The sequence below is a fragment of the Manis pentadactyla genome, chromosome 2, assembly GCF_030020395.1.
Source record: "Manis pentadactyla isolate mManPen7 chromosome 2, mManPen7.hap1, whole genome shotgun sequence".
Taxonomy (NCBI): Eukaryota; Metazoa; Chordata; class Mammalia; order Pholidota; family Manidae; genus Manis; species Manis pentadactyla.
This window is the reverse complement of record NC_080020.1, coordinates 93406510-93424038: the sequence shown is the minus strand read 5'-3', so window position 1 is coordinate 93424038 and position 17529 is coordinate 93406510.

Below are 17529 nucleotides of genomic sequence, written 5' to 3'. Positions count from 1 at the left end.
AGAGACTGTCATTTCACCATTGTATGTCCATGGCTCCTTTATCAAATATTAATTGACCATATATGTCTGGATTAATGTCTGGATTCTCTAGTCTGTTCCATTGGTCTGTGGCTCTGCTCTTGTGCCAGTACCAAATTGTCTTGATTACTATGGCTTTATAGTAGAGCTTGAAGTTGGGGAGTGAGATCCCCCCTACTTTATTCTTCTTTCTCAGGATTGCTTTGGCTATTCGGGGTCTTTGGTGTTTCCATATGAATTTTTGAATTATTTGTTCCAGTTCATTGAAGAATGTTGCTGGTAGTTTCATAGGGATTGCATCAAATCTGTATATTGCTTTGGGCAGGATGGCCATTTTAACGATATTAATTCTTCCTAGCCACGAGCATGGGATGAGTTTCCATCTGTTAGTGTCCCCTTTAATTTCTCTTAAGAGTGACTTGTAGTTTTCAGAGTATAAGTCTTTCACTTCTTTGGTTAGGTTTATTCCTAAGTATTTTATTTTTTTTGATGCAATTGTGAATGGAGTTGTTTTCCTGATTTCTCTCTCTGTTGGTTCATTGTTAGTATATAGGAAAGCCACAGATTTCTGTGTGTTGATTTTGTATCCTGCAACTTTGCTGTATTCCGATATCAGTTCTAGTAGTTTTGGGGTGGAGTCTTTAGGGTTTTTTATGTACAGTATCATGTCATCTGCAAATAGTGACAGTTTAACTTCTTCTTTACCAATCTGGATTCCTTGTATTTCTTTATTTTGTCTGATTGCCGTGGCTAGGACCTCCAGTACTATGTTAAATAACAGTGGAGAGAGTGGGCATCCCTGTCTAGTTCCCGATCTCAGAGGAAATGCTTTCAGCTTCTCGCTGTTCAATATAATGTTGGCTGTGGGTTTATCATAGATGGCCTTTATTATGTTGAGGTACTTGCCCTCTATTCCCATTTTGCTGAGAGTTTTTAACATGAATGGATGTTGAACTTTGTCAAATGCTTTTTCAGCATCTATGGAGATGATCATGTGGTTTTTGTCTTTCTTTTTGTTGATGTGGTGGATGATGTTGATGGACTTTCGAATGTTGTACCATCCTTGCATCCCTGGAATGAATCCCACTTGGTCATGGTGTATGATCCTTTTGATGTATTTTTGAATTCGGTTTGCTAATATTTTGTTGAGTATTTTTGCATCTACGTTCATCAGGGATATTGGTCTGTAGTTTTCTTTTTTGGTGGGGTCTTTGCCTGGTTTTGGTATTAGGGTGATGTTAGCTTCATAGAATGAGTTTGGGAGTATCCCCTCCTCCTCTATTTTTTGGAAAACTTTAAGGAGAATGGGTATTATGTCTTCCCTGTATGTCTGATAAAATTCCGAGGTAAATCCATCTGGCCCGGGGGTTTTGTTCTTTGGTAGTTTTTTGATTACCTCTTCAATTTCGTTGCTGGTAATTGGTCTGTTTAGATTTTCTGTTTCTTCCTGGGTCAATCTTGGAAGGTTATATTTTTCTAGGAAGTTGTCCATTTCTCCTAGGTTTCCCAGCTTGTTGGCATATAGGTTTTCATAGTATTCTCCAATAATTCTTTGCATTTCCGTGGGGTCCGTCGTGATTTTTCCTTTCTCGTTTCTGATACTGTTGATTTGTGTTGATTCTCTTTTCTTCTTAATAAGTCTGGCTAGAGGCTTATCTATTTTGTTTATTTTCTCGAAGAACCAGCTCTTGGTTTCATTGATTTTTGCTATTGTTTTATTCTTCTCAATTTTATTTATTTCTTCTCTGATCTTTATTATGTCCCTCCTTCTGCTGACCTTAGGCCTCATCTGTTCTTCTTTTTCCAATTTCGATAATTGTGACATTAGACCCTTCATTTGGGATTGCTCTTCCTTTTTTAAATATGCTTGGATTGCTATATACTTTCCTCTTAAGACTGCTTTTGCTGTGTCCCACAGAAGTTGGGGCTTAGTGTTGTTGTTGTCATTTGTTTCCATATATTGCTGGATCTCCATTTTGATTTGGTCATTGATCCATTGATTATTTAGGAGCGTGTTGTTAAGCCTCCATGTGTTTGTGAGCCTCTTTGCTTTCTTTGTACAGTTTATTTCTAGTTTTATGCCTTTGTGGTCTGAAAAGTTGGTTGGTAGGATTTCAATCTTTTGGAATTTTCTGAGGCTCTTTTTGTGGCCTAGTATGTGGTCTATTCTGGAGAATGTTCCATGTGCACTTGAGAAGAATGTATATCCCGCTGCTTTTGGATGTAGAGTTCTATAGATGTCTATTAGGTCCATCTGCTCTACTGTGTTGTTCAGTGCTTCCGTGTCCTTACTTATTTTCTGCCCGGTGGATCTATCCTTTGGGGTGAGTGGTGTGTTGAAGTCTCCTAGAATGAATGCATTGCAGTCTATATCCCCCTTTAGTTCTGTTAGTATTTGTTTCACATATGCTGGTGCTCCTGTGTTTTGTGCATATATATTTAGAATGGTTATATCCTCTTGTTTGACTGTGCCCTTTATCATTATGTAGTGTCCTTCTTTATCTCTTGTTACTTTCTTTGTTTTGAAGTCTATTTTGTCTGATATTAGTACTGCAACCCCTGCTTTCTTCTCACTGTTGTTTGCTTGAAATATGTTTTTCCATCCCTTGACTTTTAGTCTGTACATGTCTTTTGGTTTGAGGTGAGTTTCTTGTAAGCAGCATATAGATGGGTCTTGCTTTTTTATCCATTCTGTTACTCTGTGTCTTTTGATTGGTGCATTCAACCCATTAACATTTAGGGTGACTATTGAAAGATATGTACTTATTGCCATTGCAGGCTTTAAATTCGTGGTTACCAAAGGTTCAAGGTTAGCCTCTTTAGTATCTTACTGCCTAACTTAGCTCGCTTATTGAGCTGTTATATACACTGTCTGGAGATTCTTTTCTTCTCTCCCTTCTTGTTCCTCCTCCTCGATTCTTCATATGTTGGGTGTTTTGTGCTGTGCTCTTTCTAGGAGTGCTCCCATCTAGAGCAGTCCCTGTAAGATGTTCTGTAGAGGTGGTTTGTGGAAAGCAAATTCCCTCAGCTTTTGTTTGTCTGGGAATTATTTAATCCCACCATCATATTTGAATGATAGTCGTGCTGGATACAGTATCCTTGGTTCAAGGCCCTTCTGTTTCATTGTATTAAATATATCATGCCATTCTCTTCTGGCCTGTAGGGTTTCTGTTGAGAAATCTGATGTTAGCCTGATGGGTTTCCCTTTATAGGTGACCTTTTTCTCTCTAGCTGCCTTTAACACTCTTTCCTTGTCCTTGATCTTTGCCATTTTAATTATTATGTGTCTTGGTGTTGCCCTTCTTGGATCCTTTCTGTTGGGGGTTCTGTGTATTTCCGTGGTCTGTTTGATTACTTCCTCCCCCAGTGTGGGGAAGTTTTCAGCAATTATTTCTTCTAAGATACTTTCCATCTCTTTGCCTCTCTCTTCTTCTTCTGGGACCCCTATAATACGGATATTGCTCCTTTTAGATTGGTCACACAGTTCTCTTAATATTGTTTCATTCCTGGAGATCCTTTTGTCTCTCTCTATGTCAGCTTCTATGCGTTCCTGTTCTCTGATTTCAATTCCATCAATGGCCTCTTGCATTCTATCCATTCTGCTTATAAACCCTTCCAGAGTTTGTTTCATTTCTGCGATCTCCTTTCTGGCATCTGTGATCTCCTTCCGGACTTCATCCCATTTCTCTTGCGTATTTCTCTGCATCTCTGTCAGCATGTTTATGATTCTTATTTTGAATTCTTTGTCAGGAAGACTGGTTAGGTCTGTCTCCTTCTCTGGTGTTGTCTCTGTGATCTTTGTCTGCCTGTAGCTTTGCCTTTTCATGGTGATAGGAATAGTCTGCAGAACTGGGACGAGTGACGGCTGGAAGGACTTCCTTTCTTGTTGGTTTGTGGCCCTCCTCTCCTGGGAGAACAGCGGCCTCTAGTGGCTTGTGCTGCGCAGCTGCGCGCAGACAGGGTTTCTGCTTCCTGCCCGGCTGCTATGGAGTTTATCTCCGCTGTTGCTGTGGGCGTGGCCTGGCTCGGGCAGCTACTCCAAAATGGTGGAGTCGCGTTGGAGCAGGAGCTGCTGGGAGGCTATTTATCTCCGTAAGGGGCCTCCCTGCTCCGTGCAGCCCAGGGGTTAGGGTGCCCAGAGATCCCGGATTCCCTACCTCTGGATTAAGTGACCCGCCCTGCCCCTTTAAGACTTCCAAAAAGCACCCGCCAAAACAAAACAACGACCCCCCAAAAAAAAACAAGAAAAAAAAATTTTTTTTTTAATTAAAAAAAAAAAAAAAAATTTTTAATTAAAAAAAAAAAAGGTGGTCGTTCGTTTTTCTTTATTCTCCGGTGCCAGCCTCAGGCCTCTGCTCACCGGTCTTTCTGCCCTGTTTCCCTAATATTGGGGTCCCTGTCCCTTTAAGACTTCCAAACAGCGCTCGCCAAAACAAAGCAGCAAAAAAGCAAAAAAAAAAAAAATGGTCGCGCGCTTTTCTTATTCCTCTGTCGCCCAGCCTCCAGTGCCTGCTCACTGTTCTTGCTGCCCTGTTTTCCCAGTATCGAGGGCCCTGCACTCTGGCCCGGATGGCTGGGGCTGGGTGTTCGGCAGCCCTGGGCTCCGTCTCCCTCCCGCTCTGCCTGCTCTTCTCCCGCCGGGAGCTGGGGGGAGGGGCGCTCGGCTCCCGCGGGGCCGGGGCTTGTATCTTACCCCCTTCGCGAGGCGCTGGGTTCTCTCAGGTGCGGATGTGGTCTGGATATTGTCCTGTGTCCTCTGGTCTTTATTCTGGGAAGGGTTGTCTTTGTTATATTTTCATAGATATATGTTGTTTTGGGAGGAGATTTCCGCTGCTCTACTCACGCCGCCATCTTCCGCCCCACCTCAGCATTTGTCCTTTTGTGGTGTTTATTTTACTTAGCATAATGTCCTAAGGTTCGTTCATGTTGTTGCATATGGCTGGATTTCCTACTTTTTTTAAAGGCTGAAAAAGATTCCATTTTATGTATATACCATTTTCTTTATCCATTCATCTGTTGATGGACCTTTCAGTTGTTTCTGTATCTTGGCTATCATGAATAATGCTGCAGTGAGCACAGTGGTGCAGATATCTGTTGGAGAACCTAATTTCAATTCTGAGAACTATAAAAAATTGAAAGAAATTAGATAAGAGACAAATAAATGGAAAGACATCCTATTTTCATGGATTGGGAGATTTGATATCATTAAAATGTCTATACTAACCAGAGTGATCTACACATTCAATGCTATAGCCATCAAAATCTCAATGGCATTTTTACAGAAGTAGAAAAAAATCCTAAAATTCATATGGAATCATAAAGACCCCAAATAGCCAAAGAAATCTTGAGAAAGAAGAATAAAGATGGAGGCATGATAATTTCTGGTTTCAAAATATATTACAAAGCAACAATAATTAAAGCAATATGTTACTGGTAAAAAGACAAACATGTATACCACTGGCACAGATTAGAGAGCTCAGGAATAAACCTGCATATAAAGTTAGCTGATCTCTGGTAAGGGTACCAAGAATGCAATGGGAAAGGATAGTCTCTTCAACAAATGGTGTTAGGAAAACTGGATATCCACATGGAAAAGGATGAAATTGGGCCCTTATCCTACACCTGCACAAAGATCAACTCAAGATGGATTAAAAACTTTAAATGTGAAAGTCTTTCATGTGAAACCTGCAACTGTAAAATTTCTTAAAGAAAACTTGACATTGGCCTCAGAAATGATTTCTTGGATGTGACACTGAAAGCACAGGCAACCAAATGTAAAATAGACAAGTGGGACTATATCAAAATAAAATATTCTGCACAGTAAAGGAAACAACAGAATGACAAGGCACCTACTAAGTGGGAAAAATATTTGCACATCATATTTCTGTTAAAGGGTTAATACTCAGAATACCTCTTAGAACTCAATAGCAAAAACCAAAAAACCAAAAAGGTCAAATAATCCAAATACAAAATGGACAAAGGACTTAAACAGGCATTTCTATGAAGAAGACTTACAAATGGCCAATGGGTATATGAAAAAATATTCAATGTCACTAATCATTAGGGGAAATGCAAATCAAAACCAGAATGACATATCACCTCACACTTGTTCAGATGGCTATTAAAAGAAATGATAAGTGTTGGTATGGATATAGAGAAATGGGAACCCTGTACACTATTGATGGGATTGTAAAATGGTGCAGTCACTATGGAAAGCAGTATGGAGGTTTCTCAAAAACATTAAAAATAGATCTACCATATGATCTAGCAATCCCACTTTTGGGTGTTTATCCCAATGAATTGAAATTAGGATCTTGAGAAGATGTAATTCCATTTTGAGTTGATTTTTTAAAAGATATGAACTTTATGTTGAGGTTCATTATTTCTGCATATAGATATTCAATTTTTCCAGTAGCAGCTGCTGAAAACACATATTGATTCTAGGCTTTTGTCAAAAACCAATGGTCATATTTGTGAGTTATTTAGGTAAATTTATTTTGTATTTCTCACTTAAACATTCTCCAAAATAAATTTTGTTTGGACATTAGTTTTATTTTCTGCTCACCTTTCTAACAAATGTTTGACAAATGATTTAGTTTTCTTGTATTAGAGAATTAGCTCCATCTAACTTTGGATGTATTCAGTCATGGGGTATGGTTTGCTAATCAGGTTTATCTGAGTACTAATAGCTTGAAGATCTAGAAGAAGAATGAGTGGATGATTAAGATCAAAACTAGCTGTTTATGTAGTCAAATCTCATACATTAATATCAAATCAGTATGCTGCTGGCTATGGACTCACTTTTGTCCTTTTAACATATTAGGTGATGCAGAGAATAGCATTGGTACAGCCTTTGACAGACTGGTAGTTAGATGCCTTGGAGAAAGTTCTTAGGTGAGGGAGCTGGCACACCAGCTGGGCAATTCAGTTAGATAGAAACATTTGGTTTATGGTATGTTTTGAAGAGCCAAAATTTTACTTAGTAAGTTTACTTGTTAAGTTTGTGTGTGCATGTTTTAAATTAAACAATACAATGGTTGTACATATTGCTTATACAGAGTTGTATTTCTTAAAGAAATTGAAAGAAAAGAAAAATATATTTATAGTGTTTTATATTAAACTAAAATCGCTTTCAGTATTCTTCATTTTGTCCTATATATTCAACTTATTGCCATTTCTTCCAGCCTGAAGGGCTTCATGTAGAATTTCTTTCTTTTTTTCTTTTTTCTTTTTTATTATTTTTATTTTGGTATTGTTAATGTACAATTACTTGAACAACATTATGGTTACTAGACTCCCCTTATTATCAAGTCCCCCCTACATACCCCATTAGAGTCTCTGTCCATCAGCGTTGTAAGATGCTGTAGAATTACTACTTGTCTTCTCTGCATATACTGCCTTTCCTGTGTTCCCCTGACACTACATTATGTGTGCTAATCTTAATGCCCCTTTTTCACCCTTATCCCTCCTTTCCTACCCATACTGTCCAGCCCCTTTCCCTTTGGTAACTGTTAGTCTATTCTTGGGTTCTGTGAGTCTGCTGCTGTTTGGTTCCTTCAGCTTTTTCTTTGTTCTTATACTCCAGAGATGAGTGAAATCATTTGATACTTGTCTTTCTCCACCTGGCTTATTTAACTGAGCATAATACCCTCTAGCTCCATCCATGTTGTTGCAAATGCTAGGATTTGTTTTCTTCTTATGGCTGAATAATAATCCATTGTGTATATGTACCACCTCTTCTTTATCCATTCATCTATGGATGGACACTTAGGTTGCTTCCATGTCTTGGCTATTGTAAATAGTGCTGTGATAAACATAGGGGTGCATATGTCTTTTTCAAACTGGGCTCCTGCATTCTTAGGGTAAATTCCTAGGAGTGCAATTCCTGGGTCAAATGGTATTTCTATTTTGAGTTTTTTGAGGAACCTCTATACTACTTTCCACAATGTTTAAGCTAGTTTACATTCCCACCGGAATGTACTGCTTTCCCCATGATATACCCATATTGTGAGTGCTTATATTAATAACCCCTAATCCCCTTCTACCTCCCTCCCCAAACAAGACAAGTAGCTGTTTCTTGACTTTTGCATGTTGACCATCCTAACTGATGTGAGATGATATCTCATTGTGGTTTTAATTTGCATTTCCCTGATGATTCGTGATATGGAGCATCTTTTCACGTGCCTGTTGGCCATCGGAATTTCTTCTAGTGTCTATTCAGATCCTCTGCACATTTTTTAATCAGGTTATTTGTATTTTGGGTGCTGAAGCTTATGAGTTCTTTATTTATTTTGGTTGTTAACCCCTTATTGGATAAGTAGTTTATGAATATATTCTCCCATACTGTAGGATGCCTTTTTGTTCTGCTGATGATGTTCTTTGCTGTACAGAAGCTTTTTAGCTTGATGTAGCCTCACTTGTTCATTTTTTATTTTGTTTTCCTTGTCTGAACAGATGCACTCAGGAAAAAGTTGCTCATGTTTATATTCAAGAGATTTTTGCCTATGTTTTCTTCTATAAGTTTTATCATTTCACAACCTACATTCAGGTCTTTGAACTATTTCGAGTTTACTTTTGTGTGTGGAGTTAGACAATAATCCAGTTTGATTCTCTTACATGTAGCTGTCTAGTTTTGCCAACACCATTTGTTGAAGAGGCTGTCTTTTCCCCATCGTATATTCATGGTTCCTTTAACATATATTAATTGGCCGTATATGTGTGGGTTTCATTTTAGCTCTCTATTCTGTTCCATAGGTTTCTTCTTGTACCAGTACCAAATTGTTTTGATTACTGTGGTCTTGTAGTAGAGCTTGAAGTTAGGGAGTATAGTTCCCGTAGCTTTGTTCTTCCTTTTCAGGATTGTTTTGGCTATTTGGGGACTTTTGTGGTTCCATAGGAATTTTAGAACTATTTGTTCTAGTTCATTGGAGACTGTTGTTGGTATTTTGATAGGGATTACATTGAATCTGTAGATTGCTTTAGGCAGGATGGCCATTTTTACAATATTAATTCTTCCTGCCATGAGCATGAGATGTATTTCCATTTATTGGTGTCCTTAATTTCTCCCATGAGTGTCTTATAGTTTTCAGAGTAAAGGTCTTTTACCTCCTTGGTTAGGTTTATTCCTAGGTATTTTATTCTTTTTGATGCAATTGTGAATGGAATTGTTTTCCTGATTTCTTTTTCTGCTAATTCATTTTTAGTATATAGCAATGCAACAGATTTTTATGTATTAATTTTGTATCCTGTAACCTTGCTGAATTCAGTTATTAGTTCTAATTGTATCTTGGTGGAGTTGTTAGGATGTATACTATCATGACATCTGCGAACAGTGATAATTTAACTTCTTCCTTATCAATTAGGATGCCTTTTATTTCTTTATGTTTTCTGATTGATGTGGCTAGAATATCCAGTACTATGTTGAATAAAAGTGGGGAAAGTGGGCATCTTTGTCTTGTTCTCTATCTTAGAGGAAATGCTTTCAGCTTTTTGCTGTAGAGTATGACGTTGGCTTTGTCGTATATGGCCTTAATTATGTTGAAGTACATACCCTCTATACCATTTTATTAAGAGTTTTTTTTTATCATGAATGGATATTGAATTTTGTCAAATGCTTTTTCAGCATCTATTGAAGTGATTGTGTGATTTTTGTTCTTTTTGTTGATGTGGTGTATGATATTAATTGATTTTTGAATATTGAACCATCCTTGCATCCTTGGACTATATCCCACTTTATCATGATGGGTGATCTTTTTGATGTATTTTTGAAATTAGTTTGCTAATATTTTCTTGAGCATTTTTGCATCTATGTTCATAAGGGATATTGGTCTGTAATTTTCTTTTTTTGTGGTGCCTTTGCCTAGTTTTGGTATTATAGTGATGCTGGCCTCATAGAATGATTTTTGAAATATTCCCTCTTCTACTTCTTGGAAGACTTTAAGGAGGATGGTTATAAGTACTTTAAATATTTGATAAAATCCAGGTATGAAGTCATCTTGTCCAGGTGTTTTGTTCTTGGGTAGTTTTTTGATTATCAGTTTGATTTCATTGTTGGTAATTGGTCTGTTCAGATTTTCTGTTTCTACCTGGGTGAGTCTTGGAAGGTTGTATTTTTCAAGAAAGTTGTCAATTTCTTCAATGTTATCCAATTTGTTAGCATATAATTTTCATAGTATTCTCTAATAATTCTTTGTATTTCCATGGTGTCCATTGTGATTTTTCCTTTTTCATTTCTGATTGATGTCTATGTGTGTACACTTTCTTTCTTGATAAATCTGGCTAGGGGTTTATCTCTTTTGTTTATTTCATCAAAGAACCAGCTCTTGGTTTCATTGATTCTTTCTATGTTTTATTCTTTTCCATTTTATTCATTTCTGCTCTGATCTTTATTATTTTCCTCCTCTTACTAACTTTGGGCCTTATTTGTTCTTCTTTTTCTAGTTTCATTAATTGTGAATTTATGCTGTTCATTGGGATTGTTTTTCTTTCTTGAGGTAAGCCTGTATTGCTATACATTTTCTTCTTAGGAGTGCCTTCGCTGCATCCTGAATGTTTCAGGCTGTTGAGTTTTTGTTTTCATTTGTCTGCATATATTGCTTGATCTCTGTTTTAATTTGGTCATTGATCCATTGATTATTTAGGAGCATGTTGTTAAGACTCCATGTGTTTGTGGGCATTTTTGTTTTCTTTGCATAATTCATTTCTAGTTTCATACTTTTGTGGTATGAGAAGCTGGTTGGCACAGTTTAAATCTTTTTGAATTTACTGAGGCTTTTCTTATGGTCTGGAATGTAATCTATTCTGGAAAATGTTCCAGGTACACTTGAGAAGAATGTGTATCCTGCAGCTTTTGGGTGCAATGTTTTGTAGATGTTTGTTATGCCATCTGTTGTAATGTGTTGTTCAGTGCCTGTGTCTCCTTACTTATTTTCTGTTTGGTTGATCTGTCTTTTGGTGTGAATGCTATGTTAAAGTCTCTTAAAATTAATGCATGACCTTCTATTTCCCCCTTTGATTCTATTAGTGTTTGTTTCACATATTTAGGTGCTCTTGTATTGGGTGCATAGATATTTATAATGGTATATCCTCTTGTTGGACTGACCCCTTTATCATTATGGAATGTTCTTCTTTGTCTCTTGTTACTTTCTTTGTTTTGAAATCTATTTTGTCTGATATAAGTACTGTAACTCCTGCTTTTTTCTCCCTATTATTTGCATGAAATATCTTTCTCCATTCCTTCACTTTAAGTCTGTGTATGTTTTTGGATTTGAAATTAATCTCTTGTAGGCAGCATATAAACGGGTCTTTTTAAAATCCATTGTGTAACTGTATGTCTTTTGATTGCTGCATTCAATCCATTTACATTTAGGGTGATTGTCATTAGATATGTACTTATTAACATTGTGGGCTTTAGATTTGTGGTTACCAAAGGTTCAAGGACAGCTTCCTTAGTATCAGTCTACCTTAAGTCTCTTATTACTCTACTTCAAACACAATCTAGAGGTTCTTTTTTTTCTCCCTTCTTCCTCCTCTACTCTTTATATATTAGGTGTCATATTCTGTACTCTTTGTGTATCCCTTTACTAACTTTGTGAGTAGTTGATTTAATTTTGTGTTTGCTTAGTAATTAATTGGTCTACTACCTTTACTTTGGGTTTATTTCCTCTGGTGACAGCTATTTAGCCTTAGGAGCATTTCCATCTAGAGAAGTCCTTTTAAGAGTTCTTGTAGAAATGTTTGGGTTGTGGTGAATTCCATCACCTTTTCCTTATCTGAAAGTTGTTTAATCCTGCTTCAAATTTAAATGATAATCTTGCCAGGTAGAGTATTCTTGGTTGGAGGCCCTTCTGTTTCATGACATTAAATAAATCATGCCACTCCCTCCTGGTCTCTAAGATTTCTGCGGAGGAGTCTGCTAATAGCTTGATGGGGTTTCCTTTATAAGTGATCATTTTCCTCTCTCTGGATGCTTTCAATACTCTCTCCTTGTCTTTAATTTTTGCTATTTTAATTATCATATGTTTTGGTGTTGTCTTTCTAGGGTTCCTTTTTTGGCTCACTTTTGTGCTTCTATGATATAAGTGTCTATTTTCTTCCCCAGATTGGGGAAGTTTTTAACAATTATTTCCTCAAGGAGACTTTCTATCCCTTTGTCTCTCTCTTCTTCTTCTGGTATCCCTATAATGCAAATGTTGTTCCATTTGGATTGGCCACACAGCTCTCTTATTACTCTTTAATTCCTAGAGATCCTTACCTCTCTCTGTGCCTCAGCTTCTTTGTTTTCCTGTTTGTTCTCTAATTTCAAGTTCATTTACTGTCTCCTCTGCCTTATCTAATATACTTTTAAATCCTGCCATTGTATGTTTCATTTCAGATACTGTATTCTTCAGCTCTGAGTGGCATTTTTTTTGAGGATTTCTGTCTCTTTGTTGGAGTTCCTCCTTGAGATCTTGAATACTTTTCTATAAATCCATGAGCATGTTTATAACTTCTATTTTGAAATATTTTTTGAGAAAATTGGTGATTTCAGTTTCACTAAGCCCTCTTTCTGGTGTTTTTCTTGAAGTTTTGTTTGGACCAAATTCCTCTGTGTCTACATGTTTTTGTGTTTCTTATGGGGTAATAGATTTGTGTAGGAGGTATCCTCTAGTGCCCAGAAGCTCAATTTCCTGTGCAGGAGGCCCCAGCTGTTGGTGTACAGTGGTTGTAGTACCCGTCTAACTTGCTTGTAGTGTTCTGATTTCAGGTGGGCTGTGTGGTGATCAGATGATCACAGGATTGGGGAGAATACTCTCTGGAGGTGCCATAGGCAGAGCTACCCTTCTTCTGGCCTGCCACAATGGTGGGGTCTCAGATGAGCAGGACTAGTGCTTGCCAGCTGGAAAGAGCTCCCGGGGTTGGGCCATGCATGGGCATGCTGGGCTGTAGGGCTGGAGCTGTTGTGGGTTAGCCACCCTCTGCCCAGCCCACTGTGATGGCAGGGACTGATGATGAACAGGATGAGCACCTACTGTGAGAAAAGGGCTCCCAGGGCTGGCTCCTGCACACAGCTCCATGGCTGGCCCAAAATAGGGCTGAGCATGCTGGTGGTTCTTCCCCTGCCTACCCAGGAGTAAGGTTTGATTTCACTGCCAGATGGTAGGCTGCACACCACTGCAAGGAGTCTCCAGGCTGTGTTGCCAGCAAGGGGGATAGAGCATCTGAAGATCCTGAGGGCTCCCAACCTACTGGGATGAAGGTGGGCTGGGCAGGTATTATCCACATGACCTTTGCCCTAAACAGAGAGTACTGTGCAATCTCTGACCCTCTGGCATCCCTCTCATTGCTGGGAAGTCATTTATGCTGCCCTTTCTGCTTTCTTTCTCAGGGGGGCTGGTAGAGCATGCCTATTCTCCACACGCAGTTGAGATCTCAGCCTCCCTGAGTGTTCTGCCCATCTCTGTTGTCCAGTCCCACTAATCACCAGGGCACCATGCAATGTGGGCTTATGGTCCCAGAGCAGATCTCCAGGGCCAGGTGTTTAGAGGTCCTGAGCTCTTACTTCCTCTCTACTCCATTCCTCTTCCTCCTGCCTGTGGGCCAGGGTTGGGGGAGGGATTGGGTTTTCCAAATCATGGCTTTCCTGCTTTACCCTTTTCTGTAGGGTCTCCTTTCCTTCCCCAGATGTAGGTGGTCAGTTCTGCAGTCTTCAGGTTGATTTCAGGCCTAGTTGTATTTGCTGTATTTTCATGTTCTATGTGATTTTGGGAGGAGATTTTTGCCTTGCCTTCCTACACCACCATCTTTTTTTTTTCCATCTGCACCTGTAGGATTTTTTTATAAGGCAGTAAATTCTTTCTGTTTTCAATCTGTATTGAAATGTATTGAGTTTGCCTTTATTTTTGAAATGATAGTTGGAATTATTGGTTGACAGTTTTTTTCTAGCAGCACTTAGAATATTCCTTCTACTGCCATCTGGTCTCCATTGTTTATAAAGAGAAGTCAGCTTTTAACCACATGGTTGTTTTTCTGTATGTGATGAGTCACTTTTATCTTATTACTTTTCAGATTGTTCTGTTTCTTTGAATGTCAGTTCAGTATGTTTCATCTGGGTGCGGGTATTTATATTTGTCCCTATAGGATTCATTGAACTTTATGGATCTGTAGAGACATTTTTCAACAAATTAATGCTTTTAGCAAATATTTTTGGCTATTGTTTCTTCAAAAAAATTTTGGCTCCTTTTTCTCTTTCTCTCACCTTCTGAGATTTCAATTATGTGTATGTTGGTATGTTTGCTGTTATGCCATAAGTCTTTGTTCATTTTGATCTTTCTGTTTGTAAGACTGGATTGCTTCCATTGATCTAGCTTCAAGTTCCCTGATTCTTCTGCTATCTTACATTTGCTCTGTGTCTACTGAGTGAAATTTTCATGTCAGTTATTGTACTTTTCACCTGTACATTCCATTTGGTTCATTTTGTAGTTTTTATTTCTCTATTGAAATTCCTAATTTGTTGAGTCATTGTCATAGTATTTTTCCTTAAATTTTTGAGTGTGGTGTTGTTTAATTTTTTGAGTGTATTTATTATCACCACTTTGAAATTTTTGTCTTCTAAATCCAGTATCAGTGTTTATTTTTACTGAATGCTTTCTTTTTCTTTGTATGGAGTAACAATGTCCTGTGTGTCTATATTCTTTGCATGATTCATATTTTTTTGTTATTAAAAATTGGATGTTGTAGCAGTTCTGGATTTTTATTTTTCTTTCTGATGGTTTTTGTTATTGCTGTTAGTAATTTGTTGGACTTAAATTGTGTAAACTTTTTCCCCTGTGGGGTGTGGCTGCTGATGTTTCTGCTAAGTTTGTGTTATTATTACTATTATTTTCAGCATTCAGTTTATTGCTTTGCTTTTTAAAATAACATCTTAATTGTGATATACATCACATACCATACAATTCACTTCTTTAAAGTGTACAAGAAAATTATTTTTTAGTATATTCAAAGAGTTGTGCAACTATCACCACTATCTATTTCAGAATATTTTCATCACCTGCAAAAGAAAACCTATATATTTATCACTCACTCCCCATTTTTCCTCACCCTGTCCTGCCCCTTAACCCTAGGCAACCAATAATCTTTCAGTCTTTATGTATTTGCCTATCTTGGAACATTCATGTGAAGGGAATTATGTAATGTATGGTCTTTTGTGTCTTGCTTCTTTCACTTAGCATAATGTTTTCAAGGTTCAAACACATCATAGCATGTGTTGGTAATTAATTCCTTTTTATTGCCAAATAATATTCTATCATACATCACAAATTTACTTATCCATTTATCAGAGGATAAACATTTAAGTTATTTCCATGGTTTGGCTGTTATGAATAATACTTGTATGAACAATTGTGCACAAACTTTTATGTATACAGAGTTCCCCTTTATCTACAGGTCATATGTTTCAAGACTCACAGTAGATGCCTGAAAAATTAGATGGTGCTGAATCCTATATATACTATATTTTTTCTTATATATACATACCCATGATAAAGTATCTATTAGGCACAGTGAGCAATTAATAGAAATAAATTATAATAAAATAGAGCAGTTATAACAATATACTGGAATATATTTGTGAATATGGCCTCTTTCTCAAACTACTTTATAACACTGTACTCAGCCTTCTTCTAGTGATGATATGACATGATAAAATATCGGTGTGGTAAGTTGAAGTGAGGTGAATGACATAGGCATTGTGACATAGCATTAAGCTACTATTCACCTTCTGATGATACGCCAGAGGAGGATCATCTGCTGTGGGCCATGGTTGGCCATTGGTAACTGAAACTGTGAAAAGTGAAATGGGGATAAGGGGGGACTACTATAATTATGTTTTCATTTCTCTTGGTATATACTGAGGTTATAAATTCTGAGTTATATGATAACCCTATATTTATCTTTTTGAGAAATTGCCAGACTGTTTTCCAAAGCAGCCACACCATTTTACAGTTCTACCAGTATGAAGATTCCAATTTGTCCACATTCTCACCAACACTTGTTATCATCTGTCTTTTCAGTTATAATCATTCTTGTGTGTAGATGGTATCATTCTTATTTTTACAGCCTGACTTCCTAGAGGTCACCCTTGTGTTTACATAGTTGGATGATAAGGCAATGATTTGGGCAGAGACTTTGCTCAAATATGTCAAATCTATAAGCCTCCTAGCCTCTGCTGTTGGATCTGGTTGGATGTGGCTGGGGAGTTCATTTAAATTTCAGCCAGTTGTCCAGCCTGCCTTGGCTTTTTTTTTTTTTTTATGCTTGGTTCTTTTGGAGTTCCCCTGCACATGCATGTATTTTCACAGTGATCCAGGAATGTGTAGAGAGCATATCTATCTTTCCTATAGCTCTCTTATTTCCAGGATCTCCCCATTAAATTTCTGGTGTTCTATCATTCACCCTAACCAAAACCATTTACTTCAGCTATAGATCTGCACATTTTCTCTGTTTCCTACAAGTCCTATACTTTTGTTGTCAACCTGTCTAGCAGAACTTTTCATTTTCCAACCCAAATCAAATCCTTTCCCTATGGCAGCAAACTGGTTGGCTTTCATGCCCAGCCCCAACTTGGTAAAACTTCATTCCTACTAACTAAGCTGAGGATGGGAGGGTAGAGTAGTGGTCCTACCCATGGAGACTTCGGAAGGACACTGTTCTTATATTTCTAGCAGTTTTCATGAATGAATATTTCTTCATTTGTTATTTGCTATTAGTCAGTTTCCATAGTCCTGCTGTAGTCTTGCTGTAGCTGATTTAGGTATTTTTTCAATTTTACTCTTTATACCCTTACAGCTGAAAGTCCTGCCTCCATAACTTCTGAAAAGTTTATTATACTGCTCCTTTCTACTTTATTAAATAGGAAACTTTTCTCATAAATTGTAAGACTTAATTTTTTTTAATGTAAGCATTTAAGGTATGCTTTAGTTGTATTACACATTTAGTTTTGATATATGGCTTTTGTATTATTATGCGATATGAATATATTCTAGTATTCATTATGTTTTTTACTCATTTTCTCATTGCTTAGAAGGTGTTCCTATTCTTGTTATTGATTTATAACTTAATTCTATCAAAAACGTAAAGCTTTTTTCTCCAAATGTTATGTGTAATATTCCATATATGTTTCTCATCATCAAACTTGTCAATTGTGCTGTTTAAATTAACTATGTCCTTCCTAATTATATTTTCCCTGTTTGATCAAAAAAAGAGAGTCTATGAAATTCCCCCACTGTGATTTCTCCTAATATTTCCATCAGTTCTTATTATATCTATTGTGAGGCCATGTGATTAGATATGTATGAGTAAACTGAACATTTTATTGTTTTACAGCAATCACTTGAAATCTGGTGTTGTATGTTGTCTTAAAGCCTATATTATGTATTATTTGTATAGATACATAATTTTGGGGACAAGTATTTGATTATTATGTTTTTTCTTCTTTTTTTCTTTCCTACATTCTTTAGGTTTTTTTTTTTCTCA